The sequence below is a fragment of the Rhinolophus sinicus genome, chromosome 8 (genome assembly GCF_057876585.1).
Source record: "Rhinolophus sinicus isolate RSI-liver-muscle chromosome 8, RSI-T2T, whole genome shotgun sequence".
Taxonomy (NCBI): Eukaryota; Metazoa; Chordata; class Mammalia; order Chiroptera; family Rhinolophidae; genus Rhinolophus; species Rhinolophus sinicus.
This window is the reverse complement of record NC_142508.1, coordinates 2580415-2597465: the sequence shown is the minus strand read 5'-3', so window position 1 is coordinate 2597465 and position 17051 is coordinate 2580415. Positions and strand designations below refer to the sequence as shown.

General features: G+C 45.4%; 1 long non-coding RNA gene across 1 annotated transcript in view; it reads left to right on the top strand.

The window, feature by feature from the left end:
* Positions 1-17051, top strand: part of LOC141567692 (uncharacterized) — a 52871-nt gene that overhangs the window by 25949 nt on the left and 9871 nt on the right. Inside the window, exon 2 of the long non-coding RNA XR_016022218.1 lies at positions 11923-12023. This is a non-coding gene — a long non-coding RNA (uncharacterized LOC141567692). The remainder of the gene's footprint in view (positions 1-11922; positions 12024-17051) is intronic.

Genomic DNA, 17051 nt, shown 5'->3' with positions numbered 1-17051 from the left:
TATGACTTGTTTGCCCATTTCTTCTGCCACACACACCAGGCCGACTCCCCCAAATCTACCTCATGTGTGTCTCAACATTTACCATCCACGTATGGTCCTTCATTTGCCTTCCATCTCTTTTGTCACCTGATGTATTGCTCGAGTGTCTGCTTCAGGTCTGCAGTCACACGGCAGCTTTATCGGGAGTGACCTCCCAAACCCCTGTGCCCCCCCGCCCCCCACTGCTCCCTAGGGCTCACACAGGTTGGAACCAACCTGTTCCAACAATAGATTTCAATGATCCCACATCAAATGCCTTTACATCTTGCGGGTCTACTTTGTTTCAGTTGTCAGGAGAACAGTCGTCACAGACCGTGTTTTGGTAGTGCTTGTGGTTCATTGTGCCTGCTCACTGCCATCTCACTGCCATGCCAAGGGGGCAGGTAATTATGGATCAGCAGAGCTGGGAGCAAGTTTAGACGGTTTCCTCAGGTTCTCTATTTGTACAGGTGAGGAAAATAGGAATGACTTGCCCAAATGTATGCCACTCATTTTTAGGAAGCTTACCTTGAACCCCAATGTCCTGCATTTCAGTCCCGCGTGGTTTATGCTCAGTGACACAGCCCGCATTTCCTTTGCCAAAACAGAGATACAGGTGTTCTTGTGTTTGGGGTCCCGTCTTCCTCCCAGCGTCGGAAACCCTAACACATTTTTAGTTCACTGTAGGTGCCCCGCTTCTCCCCCTTGAAACAAGTACCCCAGCCCTTCACACTCTTCTTCCCAACCCTCCCTCTGTGCTAAAATGAAGTGGAAACATGGTCGTACTTGGGTTCAGCTTCCAGAATAAAGCTTTGGCCCGCGCCTTTGTTACCCATTCCAGGAAGCATAATGCCGTAACCCGTCTCATGGTAGAAACGCCAGACAGCACGGCCAGGCTGTGAAGGCGTGCTCTTTGTGAAAGGAGGTTTCCAGCCACGATTTACAACCCATAGCACCCCGACCATCCCCTCCCAACACAGACCCACCCTGGGGCTTGCCACCACCACCAGCTTCCAGCAAACAAGCCGCATGGACAGACATAGGCGCAACTAAATAAAAACACCCCCAAACTTCAGTCAAGCCACGTGCCCACGTGCCCAATGTCACTGTAACTGGTAAGGAAAGAAATACCCAATTTCTAAGAAAACATCCAACTCGCTTCTCCTCCCGCTGCTCCCTCCACAGCTGCACCACTGGGTCAGTGAGGCTCAGTTTGTCAATAGCTCCTCTGAGGAATACTGGAACAATTAGCGGGAAGACTTTAGGGAAAGACTAACATGCCCGTCATTCAGACTTTTTTTTTTTAAACCCTGTGTTTGACACGGAGATAGTATAGAGATGAGGGTGGAGGTGTCAGGCTGTATATTTTCTTAGCCTCTACGTGAAAATAGATTTTGGTACCTGGTATTAATCAGTCTTTGGAGAAAAGACAACGAATTCTAGAAGCCTCATCTCAATAAGCAGTGTGATTTCATGGAAAAAAGAAAGAAAGGTTTATGCCTCACCTGCTTGGTAAGAATTCTGTGAATTTCACCGTCATTTAATTAAAGCAACTGTAACGAAATTGCAGACAATAGAACAGGGAGCCATTTATACTGCTTTGTCCCAAAGTTTCTCTGTGTCAAACTACACTTCACGCAAAGGACAGGATCACGCAGTGTCACCCAAGTGCAAGCGATGTACATCCCGCTGCAAAGAGCATGGAGCCGCAGACCCTGGATGCAGACGTCCCCAAACCTGGAAACGATCCAGATCATATCCCCAGGCCCCATGTTCGATAACAAACAATCCCAGAGGTTGGATTCCCGTCCTCAGGGCACGTGGCCAGGACTGGAGCTGAGACACCTAATTCCAGGCCCTTTCCTACTGGCCCACGATGTGTCTTCCTCTTTCTGGATCAGCACAGATGTCCCCACGGGCGCTGCAGGAGTCTGGGTACGGAGGGTTCACTGAGGTTGTTTGTATTCATGACGTGAGTGATGATATGGAAAGCAAGATTTTTCAGGTTGGGAAATTGTACTAAAGTCTGTGACCTTAGCAAAGGATGGGAACCCGGGAGCAGTAACTTGAGGCCAGTAGAAGTGATTAAGCAAAGTTGTGTAATGAACAATTCACTACTGAGCAAAGCGCAAAAATAAAATGTAAGAAAGGGAAAAAAGGTATTTCAGGACACGTAGAAAAAGATACTTGTGTTTGGAGCTATCACATGTCTAATTTGTTCTGGGAATGGAGCAGTTGGGGAACTTGGTCATTCTGGCTGTTAATAGGATCTATATCTATATACATATACATATACATATATATTCCATTCATGTATATATGTGTATGTCTTATGTCTACGTCTATTCAACAAAGCGATGAATGCCATTTTTTGCACTGAGCGTTCTCTTTCTATGAGCAATGCCACCATTGAGAGGTCATTTATATCTTTCCTACCACAAGTTTTCAATCATAACATCTTCCAATTGCAAACCATGGGAAAGACTATGTGATCAAAATCCCTTATTTTGTAGATGAAAACTGAAGACTCAGCTGGTCGTGTCTCATCCACGGTCTCAATGGCTATTATGAGGTGTGGCTGAGCAGGTGGCAAGTTTAGATTTGACAGAGACAGAGAGACATAGATGCAGGGATAGACTTCTCTGAGAATCACCTGCTTCTCAAGGGTTGTGCTTCTGTAACTAGTCAGATAAATCCTGTGCTGTCATCTCATGGGGGAGTCACCATATCACCCAACTGGCCAGACGTCATCCAGCCCTTGTCCCCAGATACCGGCTTGCTGAATGTTTAAACAGCCAGTGCTGACAGGGTTATCCCTGCTATCGTGCCAAAGCAGATGCCTCCAGAAAGAGGGGGAGGCTATTGTTTCTTCTGCAACTCAGCTCAGCGCCCTTCTTGCCATGACAAGCTCTTTTACATCCAATCCCCCCTAACGCCTGCATTAGCTTCCCAGGGCTGCCATAGCATGCTACCTCAAACCAGGGGCGGAAAACAACAGAAATTGTCCCACAGTTCTGAAGGGCAGAGTTTAAAATTAAGGCATGGTCAGGGCCACGCTCCCCCTGAAACCTGTAAGAGAGGACCTTTCCCGCCTCCTCTAATTTTTGGTGTTTGCCAGCGATCCTTGGCATGTGTGGCTTGTGGATGCAACACTCCAACCTCTGCCTCCGTCATCTCCTCTCGTGTGTCACTCTCCAACTCTTATAAGCACATCAGTCATATTGGAGTAAGGACCGACCTTACTGCACATCAGTCATACGGGAGTAAGGACCGACCTTACTCCAATGGGATCTCATCTTAATTGATTACACCTGCAATGACCCTATCTCCAAATAAGGCCGCGTTCTGAGGTACTGGAGGTTAGGACTTCAACACTCCTTTCTGGGGACACAGTTCAGTCCATAATGCTGCCACACCTCTCAGGTGACTCTTACCGGCTGGGTCCGGCTGGGCTGAACTGCTCTGTCTCTGCACATCCCTGTTTTCTTAGGACAGTCCGATTACTAGCTCGTCACCAGCTTTTTGTTAGTCCCCAGGAGACCTTTGCCTTGAAAATGTGTTCTGTTCTGGAAATGTCACCTCAGAAGGGCAGCACAGAGAAGGGTCCTGACAAACGGTGCAAATCTGCAGCACAGCAAACAGTTGCTCTTTTAAGAGCCGTGCTCAAGTGTGCCGATGGCGAGCTAGCCAGGTGACAGAGCCATGTGCTCTCTGGGGCTGCAGTCATCCGCTGTGCAGGGCACATGCGCAGGGAACCCTGTCATTTCAGCTCCGTACAACACGGCTTACACGTATGGGACGCATGTTATGTGCCATGGACTATGCTGAGGGCAGAAATGGAAACGTCAGTCTGACTTGGCCATCGCCTTCCGTGAGCTCACGGCCTAGAAGAGAAGTTACATAACTACGTATTCAAGGTGCTACCATTTATAAATAAAGTCCTACGGGACTCAGCGTGTGGAACAATGAACTCTGCATTCAGGAATAAGAAGTTAAAGTAGAGAAATGCCATTTAATCTAGATCAGGAAGGCAGAAGGAGGAAAGCCATGCCCAGGCCGGCTGTGATGGTGAAGCCAGTTCCAACGGGATGAAATACACAAGACAGCTCTTTGCAGGACTTGATCAACACCCAACACAGGGTTACAGGCCTTGAGAGGAAAGAAGCACAAGAGGTGAGCCCTGGTTTCACACCAGCTACCTGGTGAGGGGAAGAGTGGCTGAGAAGGAAACAGCACTTTTGCTGGGTAGAGGAACCATCGGTGCGTGAGGAGGCTGCTAAGACGGCTGGACTTGGTGTGCAGGGCACGGGTGAGGAGGTAATGGCAGACGTCTGAAAACATATCCCCGGAAACCCCTGGTGATTCCCAAGCCATGTTTTCACAGGGTGGTCTCCAGAAAGGAGAAGCAGAGAAGAGTTATCTGAACCTAAATGCTGGGCAGAACTCAGAAGTCACACAATGTGCAGAGAAGTTGGCATTCGTGCCTCGGCAGGGAGTAGAGACCTTAGTGAATTATTCACTTGTGACCCTGGAATGGCCATTCCCCAGGAAAAGGGAAAGACTGAATTCAACATACCTTAACTAACCCTAAAAACAAGCTTTAACTAGAAAAATGTGATCCACTTTGAAGTAATTGAACTGCTCGCCAAAATAAAATTTAACACTCTTCAGAGGAAGATGAGGTCATATAGATACTCTACAATATATAATCTACAATCTCTAGCTGACACTAAAAGACTTACTGGGTGTGATAATAAGCAGAAAAAAGTACTTATAAGAAAAAGAGGAAAGAGTTACAAGAAATAGACCAAAGTTTGGGAGCTTGTATAGTTTTTATTGACCTTTCCATTTGCTAATCTTTTTTTCTGCTATTAAACCCATCCAATTAATTCTTCATTTCATATGTTTTGCAATTCAATTCTAGACTTTTATGTTTGGTGGAGTTTTCTTGTCCTTTTCCTTCCCTCCCTCCCTTTTCTTGCTGAAATGTACCGTCTTTGTGCCTAACTCGCTCGTTCTTTCACTAAGTTCTTTCACATATTTAAAATAGTTACTGTGAGCCCTTCTCTGCTAATTCCCAAATCTGGGTTATCTCTGACTCTGCGTCTATTGTCCCATCTAGTCTTTTGATGATGGGTCACATTTTTCTGCTTTTTCATGTCGCACGATTATTTTTCTTGCTTGCTGGAAATTGTGCAAAAATGAACAGTGGAAACTGGAGTGGAGTGAGTCTCCCCTAGTCAAGGCTCACTGTTTGCTCTGTCAGGCAGTGAGGGTAGGCTCTGCCTTGTAGCTCAGGAGGCGTGGAGGGGGGCGGGTACAGGCTGGGCAGTCTCGAATGATGTCCGTTCACCTCTGGGGTCTTGAGAGTGGGATCGGACCGCAGACTCTCCTTTCCACAGCATTTATGTCTACCGATGGCATGCTCACGACCTCCTTCTCTCTGTTCCAATCCGTGTCGACCGCCCCCCACCCAGCCCCCCCCCCAGCTTCCTGCATCACAGTTTACTCAGGAAGGACCCCACGGTGTAGCGTGTAGCATTACGAGGCACAGTGCTCGCTCTGTGTGCTGGCCCCTTCTGCGGGGTCAGTAAGACTCAGTTAGCTTCTCCTGACCCTGCAGCCTTCTCTCGACTCTGACTCAGGATCCTCATGGACTGTGCTTCCAGACTCGGCAAAAGCCCCCAGGGATCCAGTGGCTCCTTGTCTCTGCTGACCTCAGAGGCTCGGTTCCTGCCAGGAAGTTCGTTTGTTCCGTTTCTTTAGGTCCAGTGCTCTTCTATCTGAAATTTGAAAGTTTAAACCTATTTGTCAATGTAATAGCAAGACCTACGATCTTTTATGGCTTTCTACACCCTCGCCACATGTAACACTTGCCTGGTAGTGTTCTAACTGGGGAATATGCAAGATCCCCAAATTCTTTTCTTCAGCTGTCCCCCAAAAAGCTACAGTGACCGTACCTAGAAGATTATTTTGAATAAAATATCAGAGAATGTATTCCTTTGTCCTCCTATATGATTAGCAGATTTCTGGTTGCAAACATGACTGTTGATAGCAGCTGCATTTCATTACCGAACAACTTGAACAACCTTTCTGAGCCTCAGTTTCCTCATCAGGATCAAACGAAATGAGCGTGTGAACACATAGTAGGCTCGCAGCACTGTCAGCGGAACCCGCATGGCTGTGTTTACGTTAAACACATTGCTTTGCGTTGCCCTTAGTAGAATGTGCTGTCTCACCTCTGGATGCCAACTGCCTTCTCAGGTTCCGTACGCCATTGAGCTCCGTGCGCCTTCATTTTTCTGCCTCAGTAGTAACTGAGTGCTCAGTCATTGTTATATTCACCATCCTGACAACATTCATTAAAATGAAGCCATTAACTATTGTCTTAAATGGAGTTTAGGCTCATTAGACTTAGGTTCATTACAATTAAATGATAAATGCAAAATTATTTTATCCCAGCTCTACCCTGAGCATTGGTTCAGCTGTATTTCTGTAGAGCTGGCTTCCGTGGCTCACATGAGAGCAAAACTAGTTTGAAATATTTCAGTGAAACACAATATTCCTTCAAAGGACATTAGTAACAATGGAAAGCCCCAATTTAGCTCACAGGGTACCCGTACCATTAACATCTGAAGCCTGGGGCACCTTACTTCACAGGCTGCCATGTAACTGGGGTTGGGGGCTCCCCTGAGTGGAGGTTAAGCAGGAAACGGGCCCAACTTTAACATGGCCAGCCCCCCGCCTCTTTTTGCCTTCAGTGTCACAGGGGATGAGACCCCTTTGCACACACAGCGGTGAGGACAGTGCAGGAGGGCGAGCGGTCCCTCTTCCTACTGCTTTGCTCCGAGGACATCAGGGCCCCAGATACTAAGGGATTCTCTACTGGGTTCATTGCTGGCTGTAGGAAATTACAGTTCCCCTAGCTCTAGGACATTCAAAAGAATATGTAAGCCATTTTATTGTGTTTGCATAGTCTCATGAAAAGGAAACAGAAGTACCGAGGAATCCATCAGGCTGCATCCACATTCTATCCCCATCACAAGTCAGCAGACAGGACACGTCTGGAAAGATATCATTTCAGGGAGTTCACGAAGGGTGGCCTTTGGCGTCAGACAGAAGGTGTTTCACTCCTGACAGGACCAAGGATTGCCTGTGTGGTCTTCCAGACAGACAGCTTCGTGAAACACCTCCTGAAGGGATCATAGTAAGCCTGGTAACCTTTCGTCACCATCCATCGTTGTGGCAATATTATTGACTATATTCCCTGTGCTGTACTTCACCTCCCTGTGACTTATTTTATGACCGGGAGTTTGTACTTCCTAATCTCCAATTCCCTTTGAGGTCTCAGAATCAGGGGGTCTCTCAGGGACAGAATATTTCCAGGGATGACGGCAATGAAACGTGTCCATTATAACTGAGATCGAGCGTACATCCCAGTACCAGCAGCGTTACCTGCCCTTTTGTTAATGATCATGTCCACTCAAATCCCAGGCACACCTTTGTAGCCTGTATGCCTCACAGTCACCAGACTGTTAGCCAACCTGCCAAGGTCAGGGACCGAGCGGGCGGCAGAGCTGGGGGTCAGTGCTGGCATCCGTCTCGCTCCTGTGACTCTCTGTGCTTCCAGAGCGTGAAGTCTCCATGGGGGCGGGAAGAGAAGAGATGCGTGAAGACAAGCTTCGTCTCCATCTCAGCGCCTCCCCCCCCCCCCCAGTGATAAGCACTGGCGGACAGATTTGACCTTGTGCATTTTCTCAAGAGCTGAGCGGGGGCAGGACAGGCCCAGAGACATGGGCTCGCTGCAGCTACGGACCCCGGAAAGCCAGATGGTCCACGCTGTACACTGTCTGCTCATACAACTATGCAAATAAATATTCTTTGACTTTAATTGTACCTGACAGACAGGGACAAATGTACCTGCTTTTGCTTTTAACCATACTTCTTCGGTGGTTTCTGGGGCATGTTTGAACATGGACGTTAAAGGAGCCTCCATCTATAATTAAAATACTAGAGGTGCTAATTAAATGTGAGAGTCCCATGTGATCTGCATCTAGGTAGCTCTGTATCATCATCAATAAATACATCACGTAAAATATTTCCATCGCCTCAGGGAGTTCTTTCATCACCCTTTCTGGTCAATCTCCCTCAGCTCCTAGAAGCAACCACTTTCTGACGTCCATTATCATTAAAAAGCTTTATTGGGGTGACAATTGTCACCTCAATAAACTTAAAAAATAAATAAATAAATAAAAGCTTTAGCTGGTTCTTAAGATTCAACATGAACAGAATCATACGATTTTGTGTCTGGCTGCCTCGGTTTTGAGATTCACCCCTAGTGTTGCCTGCATGCATCGTCTATCCTTTTATTTGCTGTGATATATTTAATTACATAAAGAGTCAAACTTTTAAAAAAAATTCATTTTCCCGTGAATGGGCATTTGAGTTGTTTCCTGTTTGGGGTTCTTTTGACAAAACTACTATAAATGTTTTTATACATGTGGTATTTGAGGATGTATGTTTTGAACGGCTTTAGCTAGAAGTAATTGACCTAAAAGGAAATGCAGTATTTAACGTGCATAATTAGATTGATTTGGACGAAGAAAACCATCACGACCACAATGAAAACTGTGAACATTCCCATCGGTCAAAAATACTCCATTCTTGGTAATCCCATCCCCCAATTGTGTCCCTCACCACCCAGAGGCAACCACTGCGTGGCTCTCTGCCATGATAGATCTGTTTGAATCATCCAGAATGCAAAAAGGGAATCGCCGATGATTATTTTATAATTATCAATAATTGTCATCATAGTTACCGGCAAGGCTCAGGCTGCATCTTTTCTTTAATTCCACATCTGACCATTCAAGAGTGTTAACTTCTAAACTATCCTTAGAGACTGGCCTTCCTGGCATTACACTGACGGTGGAATTAGCTGGACCCGGACACTGAGACCTTTTATCTTCTGTTACTGCCTTGTCTCAGTGGGAAACGAGAAACAAATGTTTACTCTTGGTCTCTTGGTAGTTCCTGGCCAAACATTAAAAATGCAAACTGAAATTGCTATAGTCATATGATTCCCTTCCACGTCACTTACTAAATGGACTTTAGAATGAGACAACATTATGCATTTATCTCCTGGCAGTTGTTTGAAAATGCTTCCTCTCTCCTCCCTCCCTCTCCTTTCCATCACGTGACATCTGCAGCTTGAGGGGCCCTCTGTCGTTCACACCACACAACCTCACTGCAATCTGCCCCAGACACTTCTTAGAGAACAGCACTGTGGCCAGTCCCAGCAGACGGTGACCAGTGTGTGCAGAAGGGAACAGTGTGTACAGAAGGCAGCCATTGACCAGCCTCCCCTCTGCCTTTTGTTAAGGGTACAGCTTCCTTCCGTGGGCTCCAGACTTCTTCCACTTCACCTGCCAACTAGCCCAAGGTTACAGGCTGTCTACTAGCTGTGTAATTCCCACGGATTTTTGCGCGTGGAAAGGGAACACCAGGAGAACTAAAACATAGTATAATGTTTCGCTAATGACTTAATTTCAGACTTCACAAAGAGGGAGGGGCAGGCCCGCACGATGTATAGTCAGACTGTAGTTCAAATCTTGGCCTAGAAGCCTTTCAAGGCAACGCTGTATTTTCCTAATTGACTGTAAATTGACGGTCTACTTTAGCTCCCAGGAGGCACTTATAGTAACCACCATATAGTCCCAGGCCCTGGAGGTGGTTTCTGAATGAAAAGGAATGAATTCTAAGTTGATTCTGACTGTATTATATAGCAGACTTTTTAGCTGTTGGTCTTTTCCTTTTCTCCTTTTAGTTTTTAATCTTTCTTCTACCTAACCACAGAGAATCGAGTCACTCCTAGATTTCCTCTGCCTGGCACGAGATCCCAGGACCATTTTACAAAGGGTCTAAGACATCGCTGGACAAAGCAAGCCGGCCGCCCATAGGACCTAAGAGCAGGGCTTACTAGATAGTCAACCCTGTGAAAGTGTCTCAAACAAGGATGAGCAATTCCCAGGGCAAAAAAAGTTTGTGTTTCTTTGAAGGAGGTTTATAAGCATCTGCAGCGCTGTTCGGAGTACTTTGGGAGTTTCCCTTGTAGATACTTGTGCGGGAGGCCATGCTTAGCCTTGTAGGCTGCAAAGTAACTGGGAAAAGACCCCACTGAGGCCTGAATTGTTTCTACGGCAGCTCCCCTGTTCACAGGAAGGGACCCTCATACAATTGACAAGTGGGGGACTATTTGGTAACCATTGCACTGGCAAAGATAAGACAATGCATCGACGCACATTAAATGTTAGACCAAATGAATTTGCGGTGTGAGATCAGTGGAGGTTAGAGTCTCTGAGATGGTTCCATTGGGACATTTATACACACGCTGTTGGATTGACAGACTGGCTGGTGATTGATTGACTGGCTTAGAGAGAAAGCAGTTCCAGCCAGGGCAGTGCCTGAGCAAAGGCTTTGGGTAGAAACGTGAGGTGTCTGCAGGGTGTCAGTGGAAGAGCCCAACAGAAATAGAGTGTTGACACCGGAGGGCTGTGGAGATCAGATCAGATGGGGCGGGGAGCGGCGGGCATGACATAAAGATCGATAGAAGGAACAATCTAGAAGGTGGGGGAACAGCCCAGACCCCCCTGTAGCCATGTTGTGTCATTCCTGGTTCTCTCTGGACTTCCCTGAGCCTTTCCTGGGCCTGCATTTATGATGGGGACACTGGGTATTTTCAAGGACCGTTGGTCTGTTTGGAAAAGAGAAGATTCTGGATGGAGTGAGCAGGACAGCTAATCTAAGAGCTCAGCAGGAGTGCAGCAGAGATCCTGCGTAGGCGTCTACGCTCCAGGTGTCAGTTCTGCAATGGTTGTCTCTTCTGGTGCTGAACTCAATCTGAAAAGGGTCACTCTCCTGAGGAAACTGCTGGATTTCCCGTTTTTCATGGGAATCAGGTTCTGGAAATTACTTTCTCTGTGGAGTGCAAACCCCAGTGTGGATTTAAATGTGACATGTGTGAGTCATTTGAATTAACAAATTGTTACTAAGGCTGAGAACCATTTATTTTTATGAATTACTTTTGAAATTTTATAAACTACAAAGGAAAACGAGATATAAAAGATAAAAGCCCAGGAAATGGAATATTACTAACCAAATCAGTGAACAGCCATTTGAGTCCCTCCTCAATTGCCTCTCTCCTTCAAAATTAAGATTATTACAAATTTCATTTATTATTTCCTTGGTTTTCTTTGTTGTTTTACCAGATACGTATGTATCCCCCCAAATACACTGATTATCTTTGTTTGTCTTAAAGCTTTTAAGTTGATTTCATATTCAATTCAGGGAGGATTTCTGAAGAGGAAGAGGAAGAGAAACAGGGGAAAGACTTCAGAGTAAAATGTCTTTGAGCTGGATTTTGAATAATTAGTAGGAGTTTGTCACTGAGAAGATTATCATTGATGATAGAATTGACTTGGCAAAGATCCAGACACATAAGAATATTTGAAGCTAGAGCACGAGGTGTCAGGAGAGACTCAGCCCTCAACCATTGTGATATATCGCGTCGGAAGCACGTGATTCTGGAATTCCCCAACTTTTAATGGGTCAGGTGTACAAGGGACAGGAAAAATACATTTAGAGGGTTGGGAGCCAGGGACCCAAGAGGACTGACAAGAAAAGTTGTGCATTCTGTCACAATTCATCCAGTTTTTTTAAACTACGTAGATTGAAGAGCTGTCAGATTATCAGACATTTTATGTCAAGGTTTCCTGATTTCTGAATAAGAACGATATATCTTAAAATTCTTGGTCACTACATGTTTCAAGAACTCGTACACACAGAAGAAAAGTAATTCTCCTTTTAGAATCTCCAGTTTTTCACAGACGATTTCTTCTTGGCCTCTAGGACCTGCCTGAATGGCATCTCGTCCTCAGGAGAGCGCCCTTAACCACGCTGCGTCCTCACCCGCTGCTCACCCCCTCTCCCAGCTGACGTCCTCCACACAGGTGAGTACCTACGGTCTGCAGCACCTGGTTAACTTACCACGTCCCTGCCCACTGTCTCTTTCTCCCACTTGCCCATCCTTTCCTTGTAGGCACTTTCACTATGTTTCTGTCTGTTCGACCTTCAGCACCTTTCAGAGGTTAGACATTCAATAACTACTTGGTGACTCAATGGATACATTTTCAAATTCTGGCTGTAAGAACTCTCAACGGTAAGGGGCCTCTGTTCTTAAATAATTATTATACTATGTTCTGGGGCGGCAGGCCACATCGACTTATTCAAAATGAACTGTGTGCTTTTCCCAAACATGGAAAGAAGGCTGCAGGAATGTGGAAGAAAGCGGGGTTACTCTTGTTTTCCAGAAAACAAGATGACATAACAATTTACTCTTGAGCTGTACTCTGCATTATGTTTTTAGTCTAAGCTCTTATACTGTGCAGATCAAGTTGGCATTATATCAATACAGAGAATTCTCCTCTCTTCCAACTACTTGGAAGGATTTAGCTACTAATGGGGACGCAGTCAGGCACACCAGTAGCCAGGAGGCGTCCATGCCGAGGAATGAATGTTAGCAATAGAATTAGGAAACATGCTTAAATATTGATGTAGTTTCTTATTTTTAATGGAGGCAAAATAATTCACAATAACCAAGACGATTCTCCTTTCTTGATGTGGCTAAATTTGTGGGCTTCTACACTAGAATAACATAAACCCCTTTTCTAATTATTCATATAACTCTGCTGTTTATCCATATTTGTCCAACTTCTAAAAATTACTGTATTGTGCATGCCTTTTGAATAGTTTGCTTTGGAGAATACCATGAGTTCTGATATGGCTCCAATTTATGCAGAGGGATCGAGTTTTCTTAGAGCCAGTCTTATGAGCAAACAAAGTAGGTGTCGTCCTAGGTGTTCCTACACAGTTATTGTCCCCAGATCTCATTCCACTAGAAAAGCACCTTTCTTTACATCTTTGCAGTCTCCAGCCTGTGACACAGGACAGGGACGTTCATCATAGAATAGCTCCGTATACCTATGACAGGTCAGTAGTCCTTAAGCAATGACGAGAGGAGGAAACCTGAGACGTGGGCTGTGCAGTATTGTGAAGAATTGTGCTTAGAGTTCACATTTCATCATGTGGCAGTTTCTGAACCACAATTTCATGGAAGCAGAAATGGTCCTGACACATGAGAGGAGAGTCCAGAGTTGGACCCATCCAGTCTGGAGCTGCACCCAAATCCTGCTAGTAGCAGGGAATGAACAGAATAGAAAATAATCACCCTTTAAGAACCATTTCCTTCCAAAAGCTTTGCTTCCAGTGGCACAGTGGACATGTCTGAACTCCAACTCTCCGAGAATAAACGCTGATAACTGATCTGCCTTCTAGCATCTTCTCTCTGTATTTTCTTTTGGGGCGTTTGATGTGTGAGTACATGTTGTATGTTTGTTTTTAATATGCCAAAGCGAAATGAATTTCCTTTCATCTGATTTGCTTGTCTTTAGTGAAACACTATGCTCATTCAATGTAGAAAAAAAGAAATATTGAGATAAAGAGCAGCTGGGTTTTCCTGAAGGTGTGAAGTTTCGTGAGTCAAGTATGGGGCAATTAACAGATTCATTATGAAGATGTCGTTTCAGGAAAATCTGAGTTCCAGTGGCCACATTGAAAGAGGTGGGATTTATTTAAAGGTCAACGAAACACCTGGAGAGAAAACTCCCATTACAGTGCTGCCCACTGCTTGCTTGGCAAAGCAGTCACTCAGGGTGGCTGTGTCCCCTTTGGGGGAGCTGTCCCGCAGGGACGATGTCTGCCATGACGCCTTAAACTTGCACCCGGAGTCCCAGGAATAGCATAATGTCTAAACAAACAGCAGAGCAATCTTTCTGTATAGGTAGCTCCATCCTCAGATGAGTGGCCCGAAACTTATCCAATCCTCTGCAAATGGTTGAGCCAAAGAACGGAAGGAAAGAAGAAAGAAGAGAACAAAAAAATTTTGAAGTAATGTCTTCACACTTCAGAATACACAAACATTTCTTGGAGGGCTTATGAAAATCAAGGACGGGTCCTATCGCCAGAGTTTCTGATTCGGTGTGGAATGGGACTCAAGAATTTGGATTCCTCTCAGCAGTGTGTGTGGGCATGTGTGTAGACACAGAAAGGAACCCGTGAAAAATGGAATTGCTTCTTCAGCACTGTGTTGTGAGGCGATAGTGTCCACTCAAATCCCGACCCTTCAACATGTGAGACAAAACTGTTTTTTTTTAAAAGAAAATTAATGCTTGATATAAAATGCACACCTGTGCCAAATCCTAACAATATTACCCAAACAGCTTTCAAATTTGAGACTGAAGAGCCCACAGCCATTCATGGCAGAAAGAACAAACCGGAAGCAGAAACCCAAATCCTGAATAAGTACCTTCCTTCTCTGCTTTAATGGCAGTGGGAACCCAATAGAATTGATGAGGCAGATGGAAGGACGAGAAAGTCATCCAGGGGTCACCCTACCGAACCTACTGTGTGAAGACTTGTCCTGTACCCCACCCTGCTCTCTCCAGGAAGCAAGGGGACAGATAATTGGAGTCCAAATACTCAGTCCCCCATTCTGCATAGCTTTCGGTTCCCAACCCCTTATGACTGAGTGATTTCAATGGAAAGCGATGGAATATCCAACCCCAACGAGTTTTTAAAGTAAGTTTTTGGCTCAGATCACTGACATGGCCAAGTCTACAGGTGGCATCACTGGTGACACGATGTTCAAAGTCACCGTGAGCTAGTTAGTTCCATCCATCATTCTTACTTCACTTGTCTCCGTGCTCTCGTTTCTTTCTTAGCGGGATGCCCCACCCGCATCCTGGCAGAGCTCTCGCCGTGGTGACAACACAGACGTAGAAGCTTCGCTCGCACACCCAGCTTCACAACCACAGAGACGAGCATGTGTCTCTCCCCTAACGTTAAAAATTACACACATATATCCCAGGCCTAGCTCTCACTGCTTTATGTTGGACAATGTAGCCATTCTTGAACCCAAACCACTAGAAAGAGGGGAAGGTGTCGGTTAGTGTCAACAGCAGGGCTGGTCTCTGGTGCTGGGGAAGGAGAGACCAGACATCTCATCTCAAGCACTGGCGCTGGTGAGGCTGGCCTCGTGGAAACTTCTGGATAACATTCTGTCAGGAAAAGGCTGCAGGGGTGGTGGGTGAGTCAAGCTGATACTATGACAAAGACAAGTCCCCTCTAGAATACTCAGAGCTTCCAATAAAAGAAGAGCTTAAGCCCACATTGGAGTTTAGACGGGACGCGGTGGGACACACAGAGGATGGGGAGCAAAGAATGGAAGAGCTGGGCTGTGCACGAGATGGGTTTCGGATGGCCCAAGGGTCCCGTGAGAGACTGGCCAGAGCAGCCATGAGTCAGTGCGTGACTCTCCAAGTGTGGAGACACAGGCCATTTTCTAGGATCCTGTCCCAATAGAGCAGTGACAAACGTCCTCCCCACACACAGGGAGAAGAGGCTGGGATTTATCTGGATGCTATAGCCACCACCAACCCTGAGATCAGTTATTCATATTAGCTTAAAAGGTCCATTGCCACCCAACCCGCACAGAAGACAATCTGTGGTTTTCTAAGGACAAAGCCTTTAGGAGTTAATTCCTTAAATCTCTGACCCCAGACAATGAAAAAAGAAACATTTTTGAGGAGATGGAGGGAGTTGGTTGTCAGGACTTCGGACATTTCTAGCATTGGTGGCTTTTTCAGTCCCACTGTCAACCAGGGGTCCTAAGTGCCCTTGAGATGATGTCACATCTGAGAGAAGTATGGTCACTGAACTCAACATCCTAATCTTCAGGTACTTGAACCCCACAGGTCAACAGTACACAGATGGCCAGACAAGACTGACGTTAAGTCTAAAACCCCTTGAATTGTACAACAACAGCAATAATAACAGAGGGAAAAATGTTCTATCCACGTCATGCAAGAGATGACTGTGCCCAAGGAATGAACCCCACTTCTTATCCATTTAGTGTTGCTATTTCTGTTGGGAAAATGTCCCAGGCAGTTAAATACGAGCCTACGGCTAACACAGCCTAAGGTCTCCTCCTGTATCTAGAGACACTTTTCCCTTATGGGTGAAAAAGTGATTTTTACACAAAAGACAGGGAAGGTATTGAACTGTACACACTCTAATTACAACCAATATCACTGTGAAATGCTTACGATGCAGTTTGTATGACCATTATTGGAACGACTGCACAATGTTTTATCGAATAGATATACCATTCTCATTCAGTTTAGCTATTGTAGAAAATCTAAACGGACTTTTAATGAGTTCAGCTGACGTCATAAATTTCCTATATTAAACACATAGCTATTCCATTTATGCTGCATAATAAGCATTCTGTAATTATGTCATATTTCCATCCGTACAGACCAATAATTTTTCATTAATTTAAAGTTAGCAGCAATATAATGGTCACAGTAAATTCTCAAAGATCTTGCTTTTCCAGCATTGTCTATATCAACATCTCAGTATATTTATTTCTCTTTACTTCTGCAAGCATTACCGCTCTTCTGAAAAAAAGAAAAATTGAAATGCGTCACATTTTCCTTAGACTTCAAGTCCATTCTTTTTTTTTAACCTCTCTTTTCATCTGCCTCCGCCATGACTCCCCCCACCACACACCCTCCGAAGGCTCCCAACACCCAGTGGCTCCATCCTTCCCCTCGTGATTAAAAACAATAGTTAGCTGACTCAGCAACCAGCTGTATTTCAGAAGCATGTCAATCAACACGCACTGAGCTCATTATTATTGTGTTGGAATATACTTATTATTGAAAGATAACAAACTCATCTGGGAGCGACTGAGAGAAGAACTGCACAGGACTCAGGCAGTATTCGCTCTCTGCTTTTTGGACAGCCGACCGAGTACATGGGGTCCAACGCCAGACCTGACTGAAGGAGCCTGGACCTCTGACACCATTCCGAGTAGACCCGGAAAGGAACGTCTGCACTGGAATTTTCATGAGTGAGAA